Here is a 23871-nt window from a genome sequence, read left to right on the forward strand (position 1 = left end):
CCAGCCTCCCCTCCGTGGACTCTATCTATACTTCTCGCTGCTTCAGTAAAGCAGCCAGCATAATCAAAGACACATCTACCCCCAACATTCTCTCTTCTGCCCTCTCCCATTGGGCAGAAGATACAAAAGTCTGAAAGCAGGTACCACCAGGCTCAAGGATAGCTTCTATCCTGCTGTTATGACACTACTGAATTGTTCCCTAGTACGCTAATATGGACTCGAACTCACAACCTACCTCGTTATGACTTTGCATCTTATTGTGTACTTGCACTGCACTTTCTCTGTAACTGTGACACTTTATTCTGCATTCTGTTATTGTTTTACCTTGTACTATCTCAATGCACTGTGTAATGAATTCATCTGTATGAACGGTATGCAAGACAAGCATTTCACTGTACCTTGGTACATGTGACGATAACAGAACATAGAACATTACAGCACAGTACAGGCCTTTCAGCCCACGATGTTGGGCCAGCATTTTATCCTGCTCTAAGATCTATCTAACCCTTCCCTCCCACATAGCCCTCCATTTTTCTATCATTCATGAGGCTATCTAACAGTCTCTTAAAAGTCCCTAATGTATCTGCCTCCACCACCTCTGCTGGCAGTGCATTCCACGCACCCACCACTCTCTGTGTAAAAAACTTGCCTCTGACATCCCCCCTGTACCTTCCTCCAATCACCTTAAAATTATATCCCCTCGTGTGAGCCATTTTCGCCCTGGGAAAAAGTCTCTGACTGTCCACTCGATCTATTCCTCTTATCAGCTTGTAGACCTCATGAAGTCACCTCTCATCCTCCTTCGCTCCAAAGAGAAAAGCCCTAGCTCGTTCAACCTACCTCATGAGACGTGCTCTCCAATCCAGGCAGCATCCTGGTAAATCTCCTCTGCACCCTCTCTAAAGCTTCTACGTTCTTCCTATAACGAGGCGACCAGAACTGAACACAACACTCCAGGTGTGGTCTAACCAGAGTTTTATAACACAGTAACATTACCTAGTGGCTCTTGAACTCAAGACCCCGACTAATGAAGGCCAACACACCATACGCCTTCTAAACAACCCTATCGACCTGCGCAGCAACCTTGAGGGATCTATGGACGTGGACCCCAAGATCCTTCTGTTCCTCCACACTGCTAAGAGTCCTGCCATTAATCTTGTATTCTGCCTTCAAGTTCAATCTTCCAACGTGTATCACTTCACACTTTTCTGGGTTGAACTCCATCTGCCACTCTTCAGCCCAGCTCTGCATCCTATCAATGTCCTGTTGTAATCTACAGCAACCTTCTACACTATCCACAATACCACCAACCTTTGTGTCATCAATGAGCTTACTAACTCACCCTTCCACATCCTCATCCAAGTCATTTATAAAAATCACAAACAGCAGGGGTCCCAGAACAGATCCCTGTGGAACACCACTGATCACTGACCTCCAGGCAAAATACACTCCATCTACAACCACCCTCTGGCTTCTAAGGGTGAACCAATTCTGAATCCACACAACCAAGTTTCCCTGGATCCCATGCCTCCTGACTTTCTGAATGAGCCTTCCATGAGGAACTTTATCAAATGCCTTACTAAAATCCATGTACACTACATCCACTGCTCTATCTTCATTAATGTGCTTTGTCACATCCTCAAAGAATACGATCAGGCTCGTGAGGCACGACTTGCCCCCTCACAAAGCCGTGCTGACTGTCCCTAATCAGCCTATGCTTCTCCAAATGCCCATAAATCCTGTCTCCAGTAATTTGCCCACTGTTGAAGTAAGACTCACTGGCTTATAATTCCCAGGGTTGTCCCTACTCCCTTTCTTGAACAGACGAACAATTGCCACCCTTCGATCATCTGGAACTACTCCTGTGGCCAGTGAGATGCAAAGGTCATTGCCAAAGGCGCAATAATCTCTTCCCTCGCTTCCCGTAATAACCTTGGATATATCCCGTCCGGCCCCAGTGACTTATCTATCCTGATGTTTCTCAAAAGTTTCAGCACATCCCCTTTCCTCATGTCAACATGCCTTAGCGTATCAGCCTGTTATACGCCATCCTCACAAATGTCAAGGTCTCTCTCACTGGTGAATACTGAAGCAAAGTATTCATTAAGGACCTCCCCTACCTCTTCTGACTCCAGGCACATTTCCTCTTTTATCTCTGATCGATCCTATCCTCACTCTAGTCATCCTCCTATTCTTCACATACGTATAGAACGCCTTGGGGTTTTCCTTAATCCTACTCACCAAGGCCTTCTCATGCCCCCTTCTAGCTCTCCTAAGTCCATTCATAAGCTCCTTCCTGGCTACCTTGTTACTCTCCAGGGCCCTGTCTGATCCTTGCTTTCTAAACCTTAGGTAAGCTTCTTTCTTCTTCCTTCTTCCTGACAAGATGTTCTACTTCTCTTGTCAACCACAGTTCCTTCACTCTACCACCCTTACCCTGGCTCAATGGGACAAACCTATCCAGAAGCCCACGCAAATACTCCCTAAGCAACTCCCACATTTCCGTTGTACACTTCCCCAAGAACATCTGTTCCCAATTTACGCTCCAAAGTTCCTGCCTAATAGCATCATAATTCCCCCTCCCCCCAATTAACTACTTTCCCATATTGTCTGCTCCTATCCCTCTCCAAGGCTATGGTAAAGGTCAAGGAGTTATGGTCACTGTCTCCAAAATGCTCTCCCACCAAGATCTGAAAACTGAACAGGCTCATTGCCTAGTACCAGGTCCAGTATGGCTTCTCCTCTAGTCAGCCTGTCCACATACTGTGACAGGAATCCTTCCTGGACACTCCTAACAAACTCTGCCCCCTCTATCTCCTTTACACTAAGGAGGTGCCAATCAATATGCAGTAATAATGAAGCAATTCCACCTCCAATTCCATAATTCCATGTGTCATCCAGCTTGGAGTGTAGTTGATGGAGGCACAACAGTTATTTGCTCATCTCTGATCCAACAATGCTGCATGTCTTCTGAATCTGAGGGGCAGTGAGGATATGGTGGTTGGGGTGGGGGGAGGGTGGGGTTTGGTGCAGAGATATTTTCCTGAAGCTAAGTATTTTCCCAGGTTACATTTCAAAGACAGAATTTGACACTAACTGTCCTTGTGTGATGATCTCGCTCATATAATTTGCAAAATTTGCTGGTGAAACTCTACATCATGGATTTCACACATTGGATTATCATTTCTTCTTGTTAGCAATAAAGCAGAGGGAGAGGAATATTCAGTATTATTCGATGGAAATGTTTTCTGTTCCAGAAATGTTTTCTGCTCCAGAAATGTCAAATTGTGTGCACAGCTTCCAAAATAGAAATTATAGGCACTATCAGAGTACACTTGTTTGCTGTATTTAGCAACAGACACTGAAAAAAGGTAGGTCATCTTTGCAAATAACAGCAATTTAAATTGGATCCCACCCAATGATGCATCCTATAAACACTAGGTTTCACATTTCTCCACATTATTTAACATTAACTGTTGTTATAGCACAGAGGTTATAGAAAGATGCTCTGAAATAAAGCCTAATATAACAATGGTGAAACTACATAAAGTTTTTTGTCATATCAACAGAGCCAGTAAATGTTTTATAACATACAGAATGACCACATCTGATAGAATCTTGGTAGCATCCCAGAGGATAATGCAATAGCCCCATGAGAAGCCTTGCTTTGATCCAGTAAATTAACAGAGTCCTTCACTATTTTGTTTCACTAAACTCAACACCATTCAACAGCCAAACAGTTCTTGGCTTTGTTTTTCTGTTCCTAACAGAGAAGGTTCAGGTTGTAAATGAGACAATTGTTCCTTTACAGAAGGTGACTTCTATTTCTTCAAAACAAAACAAGTAAAAACTTTCAGTACCAACCAAGAGGGGAAGGTTATCTCCCAACCAACAGAATTATGTGTACTCTTCACTGTGGAACTCCAGTTTTCCAGTACGATTTTAATGCAGGTTAAACTAATATAATTATATACTGACCCTGCAATTTCCTAGTAATTATGTCACAGTTGTTAATTCTTCTGAGTCAACATCATTACATACCAACTACAAACAAGGCACTGATTTTCAAAGCCAAATGAGGCACTTGAGAATAACACAGGAAAATGCATTCAAGATGGAAGCAATGTGCTTCATGAACTCCACAGTGCAACATTTGTTACAGAGAAAAACCCGGTCCAATTGCGAAGCTTTTTATTATTCCTCCTGAAGCATTCATCGAGATCCTGTCTATTGCAAATTCAACAGGTAATTAGAATTCTCAGTAAGATTAGTTATCCCACTGAATGTTATTTTTGTCACACTGGTTAACACAATTGTTAAAAATTCCTTCCTGCTTTAATTTAATATCTTCATTAAGTTGTTTAAAATAGATAGCTTAATTGCTACTTCTAAACAAAATATGAATAAATTACATGTGTGTACATTAATTGCAATAAATATAATTTTCATGCAGTCAACTGCCAATTGTTCATCTAAAAACTAAACCCTATGAATACTGCGGAGATTTCAAATGCAGTTTACCTCAGGAAACAGGAAAGGATGAAAAATTGTCCCTCAAGGGCCATAAAATGTAGAACAAAAGTGACCTCATCTACCTCAGGCCTATTTTTATAAGCATTACTGGGAGGGAGAACCTTGGTTAGATCACAGCTGGAGTACAACTTGGAGCTTTGTGTTCCATGCAATGAAATGGATATCGGAGCACTGAAAAGGCACTTACAAAGACAGTTACATAACTCAGGGGTGAAACTGTCAGGGAAGCCTTAGCAATTGGTGCTCCTTGCCTACAAAAGAAGTGGCTCAGGAAATCTGAGTTCTCCTTCAAGCTATTTACTACTGTATTGTTGTCCCTTAATCATCATTGGGTACAAACACTGGAGTTCCCTACCTAACAGCAACTCTACAACACAGACTCCATTAATTAAAGAAGGTATTCAATGCTACCTTCTTAAGCATGATTAGAGCAAGACAATAATTCCAGCCACGCCAATTCCTGAAAAGCAATTTCAAAAAAGGTCAGTTGGATTGAATAACCCAGTTTTCAGTGTAGATTCTCAAATGTAATCCTATGCATAGACAGACAAAAGGAAGAAAAATATTCCTCTGAGAAATGTATCGCCAATTGTTAAAGCCAAACCAGTTCATAGCTTCTTTAACTCAATAGCCTTCAGATACATTTGTAAATTTAAGGTAGTAGGACTGGATTAGTGTATTTTTAAAATTGGTTGGAGAAAATTTGCTAGGTTGAGGACCCAGAAGAATGTTATCATCATGAATGGTGGTGGGTTTTGAAGTTAAAGTTTCAAATGCCCCTTGTTTTCCAATGTAAAACAGATGACAATATTACCACAAAACAAATTTAATTGTCTCCTATATCCTAAATCTGGACCTAGATGGACTCATTTCTACAAGGGTAGCAACCAATATGTTTCTTTAGCAGCAGGAGTCAGAATCCAGGAAACCTGCAGTGTGTAAGTCCACGTTCCACCACATCCTCTCCAGCAGGGGTGGCTGGGTAAGGAACGGCAAATTGAACCATGCTCCTGCTGTCCTTTGAATAAGACATGACATTCTGATCCTTCCTGAGACTCTCCAAAGAAAGCAGAGCAACAGTCAGCTTCAAGAAAAGCAGGAAACCGGTCATTCAACCAGGGTGTCAATGGGTTTTCATTGTTTGAAAACTGCCTGTTGCATTTGCCTAATTTACAGTAATTTCATTTCAATGTATGTATGGTATACAGTATGCAGGACCTGGGACATTTCCTGTGACTGGTAAGATGGTTGTTTTGTTTCAAGAAAAAGACTTTCTACAAACCTTGCTTTCCATTATTGATATTGGTAACAGTGAGTCCAACAGCTTTCCCTATGTGCTCTCTCTAAACTAGAGAACAAAGGGGCATCCCTGGGGCAAGAGTGTAGAGGGTATTTTGTCTGTTCAGACTGTAGGAGAGTAATGTAAGTGTGAAGAAATCATTCTCATTTCTTTATGCATGAAACGTGATCATCAGATTTCAGTCCAATTGTCACCAAATTTCTGTATTTCCTTTTATTTACTGGCCTATTTGATATCTGCCAATAAAAATGTTTTGCATTGATAAAACCAATTTCTTTGTGGTTTTTGAAGAGGCTGAATCAATATTGCAGGTGAATTAAAACATTGATTTGTAGAGTTTCAGCAGCATGTCTTGTGGTACATTACAATGAGGTAAATCGCAAAAATAAAACGTTAGGACACCAGTGGCTCTTCACATTTATTCACTGAGAAGCCAAGTTCTGTTGATGAACATTCCAGAGCCTTGGCTTATGCTGAGTTTACTGATTCTCGTAGGAGTTATTGGGTTAAAGGAGGAAAGTAGGGTTTCTACTATTTACTATCTAATGAAACCCTTCGAGAAAGTAGAATCATTGCATGGCACATGATTATTCTAAAAAAGGTACTTGATAGTAGTAAGAATTCCAAAGACTATTGATTTTAACCCTCCATGCTGCAGGGGGATTGGGAGGTGGGGGTGGTGGGGGTAATTAAAACAGAGACTGTCTGATTCTAAGCAATCTTGCACTTTAATGCCACAATTTTTGGTGATGGATGTTGTTACCTGCTGAACTCAGGTAGGAGATGCATGTTTTAATGATGGCCTGTGTCACATGACATCAGTTGCACTGCAATGACATGTTAACCCAAAACAGAGAGAAAAAAAAATCAGAGACAAAATTTTAGAACAGAAAATTAAAAACCTTGTTCACATAAATTATATAGAGCTATTTTTTAATTAATTCCAAGCACTATTAATTAAATGTTTAATTGGCAGAAACCCTAACTCATTCAAGAAGACAACTAAGATGTTAATTTTATTTTGTTCACCAATGCTCTTTTCTTTAATTTAAAAATGCATTGTAAATAATTCAATATTTTAAAGTAGTTAGCCCAGTAGGTTTACCATATCAATATTTAGTAACATTGATAACAGACTTCACTGACATTACTACTCGATATAACGAGTTTCAAAACTATAAACAGTACAACGTTGTAACACAATTCATCTCTGATTTCCCTGAAGTCCGAGGCAGAGACAATTATCGGAACATTTCCCAGGGTATAAGCCAAGCCTACCTTTACCTGCCAGCTTCTCATATATAACACAACGGCTGCCTGTGCCACAGTAGAGCTATTGTTTACCATAATTCCTTCCTCTTAAAGCAGAGGTAATGTGCCACTGCCCATCATTTGGCCATGGAACACTATTACACTATTGCTAAAGTAGTTACAAGAGGTGTTGAGGCTCTGGTTAAGAAAAAGCAGGAGGCATACACTGTGCATAAGCAATTGGGAACTAGTGAATCCCTTGATGACTACAAGAAATGTAGGAGTGCACTTAAGAGAGAAGTTAGGAGGGCAAAAAGAGAATGCAAGGAGGATCTGACAGGCAAGATGAAGCAAAATCCCAAGAGATTCTATACGTATATTAAGAGTAAAAGGGTGTCTAGGGAGATAATAAGTCCCCTTAAAGATCTGCAGAGCCATCTGTGTGTGGAACCAAAGGAAATGGGTGAGATTTTTGATGAGTATTTCTCTTCAGTTTTCACTGTGGAGAAAACAATGGAAGTTAAGGAAATGGGGGAAATGAGTGGTGTTGTCAGGGACCAGATATGAGTTAGCAGGGAAGAGGTATCAGAAGCCTTAAAGTGCACTAAGATGGATAAATCCCCAGGGCCCGAGCTGGTGCATTCTCGGACCTTGTGGGAAGCTAGAGAAGAAATTGCAAAGTCCTTGCAGAGATTTTTGCTTCATCTCTGGCCACAGCTGAGGTTCCAGATTGGGACCATTATTTAAAAAGGGGAGAAAAAAAACAAACCAGGAAACTACAGGCCAGTGAGTCTGACATCGGTGGTGGGTAAATTGCTGTAGGGGATTCTGAAGGACAGGACCTACCAACATTTGGAGAGACAGGGCCTGATTTGGGACAGTCAGCACAGTTTTGTGTGTGGTAAGTCGTGTCTGACAAATTCTTCAAGGAGGTAATCAAGAAGGCGGATGAGGATAGGGCAGTGGATGGTGTCTATATGGACTTTAACAAGACCTTTGACAAGGTCCCTCATGGCAGGCTAGTCTGGAAGGTTAGATCACATGGGATCTGGGGGAGATAGCAGATTGGATTCATAATTGGCTCAGTGGTAGGAAGCAAAGGATGATAATCAAGGGTTGCTGCTCAGACTGGAGGCCTGTGTCACAGGGGTCAGTGCTGGGACTTTGTTGTTTGTAGGTTATATAAACAATTTGGATGTCAATATACAAGGCATAGTTAGTAAGTTTGCAGATGATACTAAAATAGGTGGTGTTGTAGATAGTGTAAAAGGTTATGAAAAATTACAGGGGGATCTTGATCAGCTAGGTATGTTGGCAGAGGATTGGCAATGGCTTTCAATCCAAATAAATGTGAGGTATTGCATTTTGTGAGATCAAACCAGGGTAGGACTTGTACAGTAAATGGTAGGGCCCTGGGGAGTGTTATGGAACAAAGGGACCCAGGAGTGCAAGTGCATAGTTCGCTGAAAGCGGTGTCACAGGCAGATAGGGTGGTGAAGGCGGCGTTTGGTACGCTGGCCTTTATCAGTCAGGGCATTGAGTATAGGAGTTGGGAAGTTATTTTGCAGTTACATATGATGTTGGTGAGGCCGCACTTGGAGTATTGTGTACAGTTTTGGTTACCCTGTTGTAGGAAAGATCTTATTAAATAGAAAAAGTGCAGAAAAAACTTACCAGGATGTTGCCTGGATTTGGGGGCCTGAGTTACAAGGAGAGGTTGTATAGACTAGGACTTTATTGCCTGGAACGTAGGAGTTTGAGGGCATGACCTGATAGAGATATATAAGATCATGAGGGACATAGACAGGGTGAAAGCTTATAGTCCTTTTTTCCAGGGAGGGGATGCTAAAAACAAGAGGGCATAGGTTTAAGATCAGAGGTGAGAGATTTAACAGAGACATCAGGGGCAGTTTCTTCACACAAAGGGTGGTGCATATTTGGAATGAACTACCAGAAATAGTGGTTGAGGCAGGCACATTAGCATCATTTAAAAGCCATCTAGATAAGTACATGGATAAAAGAGGTTTAGGTGGCTATGGGCCAAATGAGGGCAGATGGGACTAAATCACTGAGCAACACAGTCAGCATGAACAAGTTGGGCTGAAGGGCCTACTTCCATGCTGTATGATTCGACGATTCTAGTATACTATTATAAACAAGGGTATAACTATGATTCAGAAAAATACTTCTATTCTCTTGCTAATTTATCTTCTGGTAAAAAAAATCTCCTGCTATGTACAGCCCTTCCTATCAAAGCTGCATGGCTCCACAATGTCAATAATTAGCAGTATGAGTTGCAGATTCAACTTCCAAAAGCCCAAAAATGGAAGAAACACATGACATACACAAAAAAACACCCACTTAGAAATATGTTCGATGCATAACATGTTCTCAGGGTCCAGACAAATTGTTAACAGCACTCACTTCACTCACACCACCTAAACCAGTTAACTATTTGGCACCCTGTTATTCTCCCCTATTAAAACAATACAAGATTAAGCGGTGATGATTTTTTTCAGATAAATGACATTGCACTACTTTGTTTTACAGGCCCTTTCTCACATCAATGTTTAATAAATATTATAAATATTTCCATCCCAGTAAGATCTATTGTTACCTCCAGATTATTTATGTGTGAGTAACAATTTCTAAATTCATAGCAGATGATTGTTCCTTCCAAAAAAAACTGGACCTGGTACATATCATTTGAATCCTGCTTTGGGATATACTAACATTTCTTGGTACAATTTTTTCATTAAAACATTTATGGGCCCTTGGCAGCTTTCAATATCTTGTTTACTTTCCTAACCTTCCTTGTCCTTTCAATATCTTGTTTTCTTTCTTTTTAAGAGACACCAGCTACCATTTACTCCTGGAAGTAAATGCAAGATTCTCCAAAAGTTTCCTTGGTATTTCATTTATATACTTTAATGCTGAATATGTTACTCTAAAAGTGAAGTAATATTTGAATACCAAGTGTTTATGTACATGTAATATGTGTTTTTGACATTAACTATCTGTGTTTTAGAAGTTGTTGAGTGGATAATCATGTTGTGTTTTGCTTGCGTTGGAGAATTGCATCAAATGTCATGTACTTTATTCCTCATTAAAATTTTCAAAAGTGTAGAGCCTTTTTCAAGGAATAGTTATTACTCATAACACAAGAAAAAGGAGCTACCAAAGCGACTGAATGCACCTACCATCTCCCCCAAATACTAAATAGCAGCTCTTCAACAGGAAGCTCTTTACTCAGGGGTGTTGATATTGAAGAAATACAAGGACAGAGATTTATCGTCAAAATGAGTGACAGGTTATAACTCCATTTAAAGAAAATGATCTATTTTTCTTCAGCAGTTACAGTACATATGAAAGGTAAAATACATTTTAAAAGCAAATGAATGTCCCTCTTAATGGGCGAGATTTGATGGCATCAATTTTAGAGTCACAGAATGCAGTAAATTTCTCAACCGGGAAGGATGAAATTTTAATAACAGCTCAAATTTAGGTGAGTAGAAAACTGAAAGTGATCAAGGGATACCAACTGGCCCTTTTACTAATAAAAAAAAACAAAATTACTGGAAACATTTTGAAGTCCCAAACTGAAATGATAGAAATAAATAAATACTACAATTCTTTTAAAATATTTGCACTATTAACTACTTTGTATCTCATGTTCAGTATACAGTAATTTAAAAAATATTGCTCTAGTGTTCAGTTTATTTTGTTTTACAGCTTTCAAATTACAAGTAATACTTTTTCTTCAAGCTTTGTATATTTTCCTGCCTTGTTGAGGTCAGACCAGGATTGAATGTTTATGTTATGACAGAAGCAACAGAATCATTGTTTCCAAGATCAAAGAGTACACAAAGACTCTTTCCAGGGGTTCCGCAAAGCAGAAAAAAACATTTAAGTTCATTCCCATAGGAACGCACATTGGTATCTAAATGGCAAACGGCACCCACTGCGGTGCCATTTGGCTATTCACTGTTACCTTAATATTGCTCAAAAGCACCCCCTCTTCCAAACCTCATCACAGCATTTTACGCTGGAAGAGGAGCTAAATGAAAAAAAACACATCGTAATCATCAGCCACAACTTCTATCTGCAAAGTCAAAGTCAAAGTCAAGTTTGTTGTCACATGTATGCACAGATGCAATGAAAAACTTTCTTGCAGCAACATCACAGACACATAGCATGTATAAGCAGCATTCTCAAGAAATATATTAAACATAAATTAAACACTATTTTTACAAGAAAGAGCACAATTAGAACAAAAAAAACTGTCCATTTTAGCGTAAAGTGATCAAAGTGGTCATAGTGTTGCTAAACTCTTGTAACCTTGTGCCGGTTAGTTCAAGAACCAAATGGTTGAAGGGAAATAGCTGCGGTGTGGGACTTCAGGCTTCTGTACTTCCTACCTCATGGTAGCTGTGAGAAGATGGCGTGGCCCGAATGGTAGGGACCTTTGATGATGGATGTTGCCTTCTTGAGGCAGCGCCTCCAGTAGATACTACCAATGGTAGGGAGGGACGTGCGCATGATGTATTGGGCAGAGTCCACCACTGCCCCTCAAATAAAGTCTTCTGACCCTATGGAGATTGACAAGCCAGGGAGGAAGATATAAGGATCCAAGTGACCAAAATCTTAGCTGAGGTGTCTGGGATAAAAAGAGTTCTTTCTGTAAAAGGAGGAAGATAAAATTGAAGACAAGGGGGTTAAGGACCCATGTTCTTGTGCAGGCAACTGAGAGTTCAGTGGACAAAAGGAATGTGTTATCGTTGACCATATCATAGATTGGAGTATGAGAGGTGCCAGAGGATTATTCAAACCAAATGCTGCAAGGCCACAACCCACAACAACAGGATGGTCAACTTAACCTTATTGGAGGGGAAGCTTTTAAAAACAATAATCAGGAGAGAAAAAGGTGGTGTTTGGACACTTCTTAATTAAGAAACAAGAACCACAACAGATTTATTAAAGACAAATCACATTTGACTAACCTGCTTAATTTTTTTTTAAGAGGTAACTGAAGGTTGTTGAAGTGAAAGCTTTAAATGTCACCTATATGGATTTTTAAAAGGCATTTGACAATAAAAAGGATGATTCAAAAAACTGGAGCCTGTGCAAAAACAGAAAACAGAGAGTGGTGATAAATAGTTGTCCTTTAGGCTGCTGAATGGTTCCCACAGAGGGGTCGGCACTTGGATTATTCTGCATTATTTCATGATTTGGACATACAGGATAAAAGTTAACAATAATGAGGACACAGATAGACTTATGTGGTGTGTAAGGTGCAGCAGGGACCAGTTGGGTTGAATGACCTGTTTATTTGTGCTGGACATCTTATGCAATTGTTGCCCCACAATTGTTGTGACTTGCTTGCTTAAACCCAATGCCTGGTAAGTGGTACCATTAAAAAACTTAATCAAGCAAGCTGTGCACATAGTATCATGCCCAGCCATTGATTCATGCCAGCCATGTTTCGATGCTGAGTATTGTAGGCAATGGTCAAGGACAATGAATGGACCTTCAAATGTAATTACTCAATGCACTGCACACTTTATTAGTTTTCTGTCAACAACCTCTGTCCATAACAATCAGTATCTAACATTCATATCTTCCACTGAGTCCTGGTGCTAGCACTGGACCTACATTTCACAGCATGTGCAACGATCATGTCACTCAAACTCATTGCATGGCACTCTCTGATATACTTCATTCTCACCTGCAGGACAAGGTGGTGCAGAAGAAGAGGCAGCAGTGGGAGGTGGTTGGGAGGAAGTGTTGGTCAAGATTCATCACTTTACCATTACAGAGGAGAGAGTACTGATTATAACTGGAACAGCCATTAGAATCCATGGCTAGGATAGGAGCAGAAACTATAGAAGATAGTATCCTCATACCTAATACTCCTTCTCAAATCTCACTTCCTCCTCATTCCACAATTTCGCTCAAGTACAAGAACCAATGGTGCCAGTGGGATGCTTTATTGATTGCAGACATCACTCTTAATGTTCGTACTTGCATTGCCCTTGAACTGAATGGCTGATTTGGTCATTTCAGAGAGCAGTTGAGAGTTAACCATGTTACTGTGTTGATGGGAGGAGGAGTTAGGCTACATGAGGTAAGTATGACAAATTCCCTGCAGAAGGGAATTATTGAATCAGATAGGCTTTGATCCAATGGTCACTACTACCAATACTAGCTCCTTATTTCAGATTATTTAATTAACTGAATTTAAATTCTCCAGCTACAGTGGTGGAATGTGAACATGTATCCAAATCATCGATGCAGGCCTTTGAATTGCTGATCAAAGAGCATAACCACAAGGCTACAATGCTCTCAAACACCAGACAACATGCAACATTGGGAGTAGTAATCCGTGAGGTGGTGTCAATAGCTTCGTTTCACCTGGAAGTTATTCAACGTGCAAAAGTTCATCACTATTGTGACCCTGTCAATCATTGCCAAAGCAGACTTCCCTCTTTTGGATGGATTACATGTCATTTTTCATTGAAGAAGCTCTTCATAAAGCAATGAAGCCTCATGCACTTCCTCAAAAAGGAGTTACATGAGGATGGCTATTCGTAGACCCTAGGAAGACATGGTTTCCTGCTAAAGCCTTTTTCCTCCTCCTTCTTCTAGCACCTTGTCCTATTTTACGTGTCATCTGTGCACTCCATGGAAAGTCAAGGGAAATGCCTGTTGATATATCTATGTCTGGGAACAAATGACTTTGTGCAGAAGTTTTAAAACAAGGCAAAACCTTCAGTGCCTTGCATACCACTCACCAGAGACTTATCAACTTTATTGAGAGCACCAAATGCTTGCACAATCATAGCAACAGTAGAACTCAATTAGCAAGTAGTTCAAGATTCCTTTAAAGAGCACTGTTAATGAGGACATTCTTGCTTCACGAATGCATATGAGGTCAAGAGGAGTCTTTACTAAAAGCTTGGAGTTCCAGTTTGGCTGTACTGCCATCAAATCAATATTGCACACTTACTGATATCATGATCTGACTTCTCTCTCATTGTGATAACTGCCCATGTTAAACACACTAACATCCTTTCCAATATAGTGGCCACCATGACTCATCTTACAAACTTCCAACACTAACATCAGTCAGTTCATTAGAGCCAAGTTAGCACCCTAGCAAAACAGCTTCCCAAAAGCAACTGATTCTAAAATGACCTTTCAAAGCTTAGCATTTCTCCCTTCCTGTGAGTCCATTAACAGCAAATGATATCAATCCCATACAAATTTCAAATCAATCCAACATCACAAGGCCACACTGGATAGGAAATACATGGTATAATTTATATTTCTCATTTCATGTCATCATGTTATGCCCATATGACAAGAAAAAGGACAAGATAAATGGGGAGAATAAAAAATGCAAGTAATGCGAGATTGGGGTAAATGGGTGGCTGATGGTCGGCATGGATGCAGTGGGCTGAAGATCCCGTGTCCGTGCTGGAATTGTTTACGGTCTTCAGATTTCATCCCAAATTCTCTCCTGCTTTCCCGATTAAAGCATTTTTGCACCCCTTTGCCCCAGGTAATTTGAAGCTCCAGTGCCAAACTTGTTTTATAGCCTCTTGAGTTCTTAGTAAGTATGTATGCTCACAATTCTATCTGAATTTGAAATAAAATTACATTCAGTGGCTAATCAAGTGCTCCTTTTAGCCTGGAAGCTCAACCATACAGACCATGTAACTGGAGACCAGTTCTAGCTAACATTGCCTAATTGAAGCAGCCAGCTTCTGAACGTATGCTTAAGGCACCAATGAGAAAATATAGCAATACTGTCCTCACAATGTGAAGTTGCACTTGATTCAGAACAGACTAAAAAACCGTAGCTAAGATTCTCCAACATGTTGGATTGCTGAATTTATCATTGTCCTTTATATTATCATGCACAAAGTAATAAGAAATATTCTCCCTACTGGCCAAAGGTGTCTTTAAAAGTATCTAGTGGAATTGTATCTATTTCATCTTTGGACCAGACATACACGAGTCAGATCAATGCTATACAAAAGTAATACCTGACTGAGAGCAAGGTTACCTACAGCAAAATGACATTTGCTAAGCTGGGAGTTCTAACCCGACCTGTCTGGAGCTTCCATTGGTTCAGCAATCGACAAGTGACCCAGAATAGGAAGACCGTATTCCTGAACCAATTTCAGCAGAACAGCTGAACAGGCATGTGCCAGAACCTTTGGTCCAGAAGGTATTTTCTATGGCATGACAGTGCTTCAATGACGTGCTGTGAACGTCATTTTTTTTCCCCATTTTATTCCTTTTTCCTGACCATCTTTTCTCCTCAAATCAATGAACCACAAAGAAATAAAGTCACAAGTTTAGCAGAAGACCAACTGTCACAAATAATTTTGGACCGCATATTAGCAGACATCTATGACTGCAGACCAGTTATGTTCTCATCCTATTTCCATGTGTATCCAATTTATTACATTTATTACATCATGGGATGGAAATTTAACATGTGAACCTTGGTTGATCTTTTCATTCATTTTCCAGCATCTCAGAAGAGACTAACATCCATTATCCACAACTAGAAGCCCCGTAGCAACCCAGCACAGTAGCGTAGCGGTTAGCGTGACGCTATTACAGCGCCAGCGATTGGGGTTCGATTCCCGTCGCTGTCTGTAAGGAGTTTGTACGTTCTCCCGTGTCTGCGTGGGTTTCCTCCGGGTGCTCCAGTTTCCTCCCACATTGCAAAGACGTACGGGTAGGTTAATTTGGGTTTAAAATGGGCGGCGCGGACTCGTTGGGCCGGAAGGGCCTGTTACCACGCTGTAAATAAAATTTTTAAAAAATTTTTAAAATCTAATTTTAAATATATTTCACAGCACGACAATGTGCAAGTACACTCACACCATCACTTATTAAAAGACCCCCTGCTGATGGCTATCTTGAATGCGGCTGGAGTTAGAGTTGATTGACATCTGGATGAAGAAAACAGAGGATGGGATGGGATTGATTCCTTCTCTCCATTTTTATTTCAATTCATTCATGGACACTCGAGCAAGGATAATATTTATTGTCCAAGTTACTCAATGAGCAGTTATGAATCAACTTCATTGCTGTTTCACCATCACTATTACCAGTATAAATATTTTTATTCAGGTTATTTAATTAAATTCTCTTTTAATAGTTGATTGAATTTGAAATTAAATTGGATTAATCCAGACCTCTGTTTTACTCATCCAGTACCATAATCACCAAGCTGCCGCAGGTTAATCAATACTTAAAAAGCAATCAACTTTCCATTACTTTTGCAGAATACATGTGGCTGCAAGGATTTACATTTATTGAAATTCCATGAAGAAGTAGTATGTGTTTGGATAAAGGTACAGTGATGAGTATATTATGCTTTGATTTTTCAAAAGGCATTTGATAATGTGCTACGTCAAAAGTCATTGCAGAAAATGAAAGTTTATAGTGCAAGAGGTAACATTTTAGCATGGATAGAAGATTAGTTGGTTAACAGGAAAGAAAGAGCAACAAACAATCTGCTGGAGGAACTCAGTGGGTCAAGCAGCATCTGTGGGGAACACGGAATTGTCGACATTTCAGGTCAAAACCCTGCATCAGGAAATATAGTTGGCATAAGTGGGTCTTCTGCTGGTTGGCAAGAATGTAATGACTGGTGTGCCACAGGGATCATTTCTAGGGCCTCAACGTTTTTTTTTTACAAAGGGTGTTAACTTTGCTTGATTATCCTGAATTTTTGCTGAATGACTTTGATGAGGGCACCAAAAGTATGGATGCTAAATTTGCTGATAATACCTATATAGGTAGGAAAGAAAGTGATGAAAAGGACATAAGGAGGCTACAAAGGGATATAAATAGGTTAACTGAGTGGGAAAATATCTGGCAACTGGAGTTTAATGTGGGAAAATGTAAACTTGTCCATTTTGGCTGAAAGGAAGCATGTATTATTTAAAGGATGAGAGATGGCAGAGTTCTGAAATACAAAGGGATCTGAATGCCCTTGTGCATGATTCACAAAAAGCTAGCATGCAGGTACCACAAGTAATTAGGAAAGCTAACAGAATGTACCATTTATTGCTTGGAGCTTTAAATACAAAGCTAAAGAGGTTATACTTCAGTTATATAGGGCATTGGTAAGACCACATTAGTGTGTACGGTACTGCTGTCCTTATGTAATATGTTGGATGCAGTTCATAGAAGCTATACTAGCTAATAATTTGAATGGTCAAGTTGTATTATGAGGAAAGGTGGAACAGGTGAGGCAGTGTTTACTCCAGTATGCACTGGAGTTTAGAGGCATGAGAGGGAACTTGACTGAAAAATACAAGATGCTGAATGTCCTGACAGGTGGCTATGATTTAGTTTAAAAATAACGGGTCGCCCATTTGAGAAAGAAGTGAAGCAAACATTTTTCTCTTGGGTGGTTGCAAGTCTTTGGAATTCTCTTCCTTGCAGGATAGTGGAAAAGAGTCTTTGAATAATTTTAATGCAGAAGTAGATATGTGATAAGCAACACATTGAGGAAGTAGATGGGAATGTGGATCTAGTTGAGTGGTTTGAGGGGCCAAGTGACCCACTCCTGTTCCTCAGTTGTATGTTCATAATCAGAGTTCCCAGATTTGAAAAGAGTGTGCGCTAGTCCACTCCAACACTCTTCAAACATTTCCACCTTGTTTCACCCTTGTGAGTTGCTATCTTGCCACTGCATCAAAAGGTTATCTGTTAAACGCTTACTCTTGAGGGAGTGCTGTATTGCTGGCAGTGAAGTGAAGTAAATGCTATGACACTACTCTGCTGAGAAGTTCTCCATGATGCACTGGCCAATATTTATCCCTCTACCAACATCACTAAGACAGACTACCTGATCATTTATCACTATATTTGTGGGAGCCTGCTGTATGTAACCTAACTGTTGTGTTTCTTGGAACATTTACCCCACTTCAAAAGTACCTAAATGCCAATAAAGCACATTGGGACTTCCTGAGGTTGCAAATGGCCCTACAGAAATATTTGTTATCTTGCAAAGAAATACGAATGGTTACATTTTGGTAAGAAGACTGAAGGAGGGGATATAAACCAGAAGGCACAATACTATAAGGGATACAAAAACAGAGAGATCTGGGGGTCTCCATGCATTGTTCATTGAAAGTGGAAGGGCAGATTGAGAAATCAGTTTTTAAAAAAGCATACAAGATCCTAGGCTTTATAATGAAGGGTATAAAGTTCAAAAGCAAGGAAGTCAATATGGTATTAAAAAAAATCAAAAGAACTTCAGATGCTGGAAATATGAAATAAAAACTGAAAATGGTGGAAACACTCAACAGGTCAGGCAGCATCTATAAAGAGAAATAAAGCCAATGTTTAAGATGAAGATCAGTTCTGATGGAAGGATGCTTCCTCACCTGAGTGCTTCCAGCATGTTCTGTTTCTATTGTGGTAGAAAACATTCTTTCAGCCACACCGCATCCAGTTCTACAATCACATTTCAAGAAAGATGTGACGGCTTAGGAGAGGGTGAAGAAAAGATTCAATAAAATGCTTCTAGGATTGAGGAACTTTAGTTATATGGATAAGTGGAGAAACTGTTCACCTTGGAAACGAGGATGTAGCAAGGGGATGTAATTTTTAAAATTACAAAGGATATAGACAGAGCACGTAGAGAAAACCTGTTCCTAAAAGGGTCAGAAACAAGGAGACAAATGATGACTGGCAAATGAACGAGAAGAGTGACATGAAGAAAAACTTTTTTTTACATCTAAGGATAGCAGTGGAAGCAGATTCAAATGCAGTGTTCAAACGGTATATGGATGATTATATTAAAAAAAAGTGCAGAGCTCTGGGGAAAGGATAGGAAAACGGGATTAGCTGAACTGTTCTGACATTGAGCCAGTACAGACTTGACAAGCCAAATGGCCTCTTTTCATACTGTAACCATTCTGCTATTCTATTCCTTGTGGCCTCCTGGTGGGTCAAGTAAATGACTGGGTAGTTGTTTTGTGCTACAGTTCTTTCCATTGACAACTGGTAGGAAGTAGTTAAAACAGACTTTGCTCAGATATGCTCAGCACAGTGATCTGGATTTTAAATGAGAGTTTCACAACTCTAAGAGCTCTGACCTAGATTTTCTCCTTGTTCAGCAGCAGGGTATATTTAACCGTTCCACCAAAAAACTGAGATTAATAATGAGGTGCCAGCGGTGTTAGTGTTTCTGCGGCAGTAAACATGAACATCTACTGCATTTGTTAATGGGTTTAAGTTAAAACAATTACATGCTATGAAATAACTCACATATTATGATTTCCATGCTGTGTTAATTCCCATGTATAAATCTGGTACAAAGGTACTCTGGTCAGAGAACCTTTGGAAATTTTGGTTCAGAACTTTGCAAACGCCACAGAAATAAACAGCCATTAATGTAAAATCCTGTTGGGCATATTGATTTCCAAAGCAGATTCTGCCTCGGCAAGGTAGCAGTGTGGATCTACTCCATTTTACCTAAAAGTCCACTTTTGGTCTTGGCAAAGAAGTCCTTGTTCTAAAAGTGCCAATTGGGAGCAATCGTACTTTCTGCTGCATTATTAATGCAATAAAGCAAGGCCAACTGAAGCTGTCTAGGTGGCTTTGTTAAACTGACTAATTGCCATATCAATCAACAAAGGATGGAAAGTAACTTCCACAGAGAGTTAGAGACCTCATCAAAAGAATCAGTGCAAGCCTTTGTAAACATTTGTTTTAGCCATGTGCACCACAAACTGTGCAGCATGTCAAAAATGTAGAGCATTGGACTGCAACTTGCTGCAAGAAGGGAATGTTCCATTGTCTGCTGACCAGCAGCCAAAGGCACATGGCAGTCCACATGCTTCAGTACACTGGTAAATAAAACAGGCAGTTGCCTGGCATCAATCCAAGAATCCAAATAAGCAGCTCACAATCAATTAAAATAATCCATAGGAATGAATTTTCAGCTGGTCTGAACACATTATTTTATAGATTCATTTTTTTCTCCTCTTGAATTCAATGAACTTTAATCATGAGCAGACCTTCACCTCAGACACCCCAGCAACCTCCATGAATCTAGGACATCAGAGAAGTGCTGCACACACAGGCACCATGGTTGCAATCTTCAATTCAATAATGGAAAGTGCCAGAAGCACAAAATTCATAAGGGTTATACAAGTCTGGAATGACTCTTGTGTTTTATGCAACCAGCCAGCTTCTTGGGTGTAGCCAGAAACAACTGTAACAAAGGCAGATATCTGAAAAAACTGGCAAATTTGATAGGGGAAGAACAAAATTACCTGCAGAAAGCAAATAGATGTACCAACAAGCAAGTCATAGATTTCCCATAGTATAGTACATGCTTCAATGGCCCAAAATAAATAAAGGATAAGAAACAGAATACCAGTCTTTAGAAGGTTTCACAGCAGCCGGTGAAGCTTCAATCCTGGTGTCTAGGTACACTTTCTATGTTGCTTATACACGCTGAAGTACAACCACAATAGTTCTTGAGCTCCTGTCATAAACTAAGGAGGTCTGAGTTAAACATTTGTAATTGTTCTGCTGATATTCCAGTGGTAATCTCACAGCAGAGAGATAGTCAGAATCTTTGCTTCCAATCCATGTAGTTGGTGAGGTTTTGCATGGGAGAGGCCACCAAGTCCGCAAACTACAGGGCTTAGAACGCAAGAAAAATAAGAGCAGGAGTAAGCCACTCAGTCCCTCAAGCCTGTCGTAGTTAATCTGCTCCAAGCCTCATCTCTTCATTTGTGCCAATTCCCTATAACCCTCAATTCCCCAATCTTTCAAAAATATAACTTACCTCATCATTAAATACCTCCAACAGCTAGCCTCCACAACCCTCCAAAAGGCAGAGAATTCCAGAGATTCACCTCTGCAAGATGAAAACTTTGATATCATTGAGTGACAATTCTCATCAAGATCTACGTTCCCAATGTATGGTCCCAGGAGGCAAAACCCTACTCCATGAGAGCATTGTTTTTAAATTGTTCCTCATTTTAAATTACAGAAGATTAATTAAAGCTACAGTATTCAATTACTGGGTATTGCATAACACTGAACAAAGAGATATTTCCTATATTTGTGAAGATGATATGAATAGCCTTGGGGTAATTGTAGAAAACAGCATTTTTAAAAGGTAAACAGCATTTTCATGCACAATTTCAATAATGCTTGGACAACTCGTCAAGCCCTGATGCTTTGCAAAGGAAGTAATTTACAATCTTACTGTTACCCAAGTTACTTTTTTGGACAGAAACATACCAAATTGAAATATAATACACCAAAAACACTGAATGACCAAATTCATGGTCAGTAGCCAGCAAATAGAAGTTGCCTTTCATTGTAGAGCAATAGGGGTCGTCTACATGGATTTTAGTAAGGTATTCAACAACGTCCCTCATGGTGAGCTCATCCAGAAGATTAAGATGCATGGGATCCACAGTGACTTGGCTGTTTGGATTCAGAATTAGTTTGCCCATAGAAGACAGAGGGTCGCTGGGTCTTATTCTGGCTGAAGTCCGTGACTAGTGGTGTTCCGCAGGGATCCATACTGGAACTTCTGTTATTTGTGATATATATCAATGACTTGGATGAAAACACGGATGAGTGGGTAAGTAAGTTTGAGTATGGCCCAAAGATTGGTGATGTTGTGGATAGTACAGAAGGTCACCAAAGGATACAAAGGGATAGAGATCAGTTGCAGATATGGGCAGAGAAATGGCAGATGGAGTTTAATCTGGGCATGTGTGAGGTGTTGCACTTTGGGAGATCAAATGTAAAGGGAAAGTACACAGTTAATGGCACGGCCCTTAACGGCACTGATGTAAAAAGGGAACTTCGGGTCCAAGTCCATAGCTCCCTGAAAGTGGCCACACAAGTCGACAGGATGGTAAAGAAGGCGTATGGTATTTGTTAGTCAAGGCATTGAGTTCAAGAATAAGGAATTATGTTGCAGTATTATAAAACTCTGGTTAGGCCACTTCTGGAGTACTGCATTCAATTCTAATTGCCCTATTATAGGAATGAGGTGGAGGCTTTGGAGAGGGTGCAGAAGAGGTTTACCAGGATGCTGCCTGGATTAGAGGGCATGTGCTATGAGGAGTAGTTGGACAAATTAAGACTGTTTTCTCTGGAGAGGCAGAGGCAGAGGCTGAGGGAAGACCTGACAGACATTTATAAAAATCATAGAGGGAGTAGGCAGCCAGTGTCTTTTTCCCAGGATCGAAATGTCTAATCCTAGAGGACATGCATTTCAGGTGGGGGGTGGAGTTCAAAAGGAGATGGGTGAGGCAAGTTTTGTTTTACACACAGAGAGTGGTGAGTGCCTGGAATGTGCTGCCAGGGGTGTTGGTGCAGGCAGATATGATAGTGGCATTTAAAAGGTTCTTATATAGGCGCACGAGTATGCAGAGAGTGGAAGGATATGTACCATGTGCAGGCAGAAGGTATTAGGTGTCATAGTTAGTTTGGCACAACATCATGGGCCAAAGGGCCTGTTCTGTGCTGTACTCTTCTATGTTCTATGCCCTTAAACTGCCCAAATACACTTTGTGGCTTTTGTGTGGCAACTTACTGTCATCAGCAATTCAATATAGTGAGTACCTTTTCAACGGGAATTGGGACCTTTGTGAACAGGGCAAGCAGCAACATCTCCCATCAACCAGACTGAAGAATCCTTTTGTGACCACAGAGTCCGATGCAAAGAAGTTAAAATGTTTAATTCAATGGAAGTGATGCAAAGAAAACAAAATAAATAAAAGAAAAATATAAAATGGGGATAAAGACAAAGTGATAAAAGAAGCAAAGTAAAATCAAATCAATTTTAATTATTTTACAACCTTCCATCTTTTTGGCTCGCTGCAGCTTGCTTCTGATCTTCACTAATTATATGTGTAACCTTCCACTGAAGTAATTGGCTGATCTCTTGGTCACAAATGAAAAAAAATCTAATTTTCAAGGTCAGAGAGGATGTATGGATAATTAAGATTTGCCACACATTTAAAAATTCACTTACAATTAATTGGGCAAATCCTAAAATTTTCCAGCATGTTTAGTGTTTATCTGATGGTTAGTTCGATAATTGGAAATGATGTTTGAATCGTAAATCTCTCTGTGGAATACCAGTGCAATGAAAGTTGTGGAGAACCAGGACAAATTGGACAGCACGTTTCTGATTTCTGCATCTAACACCTCATGTGCCGAGGCTGGAGGTTGCTACCCAATTAATGAGTGCTGATGGACTCAATATTTTGTCTTCTGCAATATTTGGGCCAGCAGACACCAAACTAAAATACAGTAGATGCTAAAACATTGAAACACAACAGATAATTCAATTGACCTCAATGGAAACCAAAATCAGGAAAGACAGAGTGAAATTCAATCCCTATTTGTCATGAACCAGAATTCAGCGATAATGCAAAGGAGGCAAGCTGGTCATTGTGATCACTCTTTTTTAAGCAGCTAAATACAAAGTCTTTTTCTAAGGCAGTCCTTTGGGATCATCAATGACTTATTTCCATTCTGGTTTTGTGGGTTCTGAACTGAATCATGAAGCAATGCAGAACCGCAAACTCTTACATAGATGGGGAAAGTGGTAGCTGATGGGATGGGCAGATGGGTTGTTTGCTGGGATTGTCCATTAGATTTCTGCCATTTCAGGTCCCGAACTTCATATTGTGGAGTGGAAGTTGTCTGTGTGTGACTTCCTACTACTTACTCCTTTAGGACAGCAGCAGATACAAGTCCCACTC

At 40.0% G+C, this 23871-nt stretch overlaps 1 protein-coding gene across 5 annotated transcripts in view; it reads right to left on the reverse strand.

The window, feature by feature from the left end:
- LOC127566568 (LIM and calponin homology domains-containing protein 1-like) overlaps positions 1-23871 on the reverse strand; it is a 277152-nt gene that overhangs the window by 220025 nt on the left and 33256 nt on the right. The gene's annotated exons all lie outside the window — the stretch shown is intronic.

This window comes from Pristis pectinata, chromosome 2, assembly GCF_009764475.1.
Source record: "Pristis pectinata isolate sPriPec2 chromosome 2, sPriPec2.1.pri, whole genome shotgun sequence".
In the NCBI taxonomy this organism is placed as follows: Eukaryota; Metazoa; Chordata; class Chondrichthyes; order Rhinopristiformes; family Pristidae; genus Pristis; species Pristis pectinata.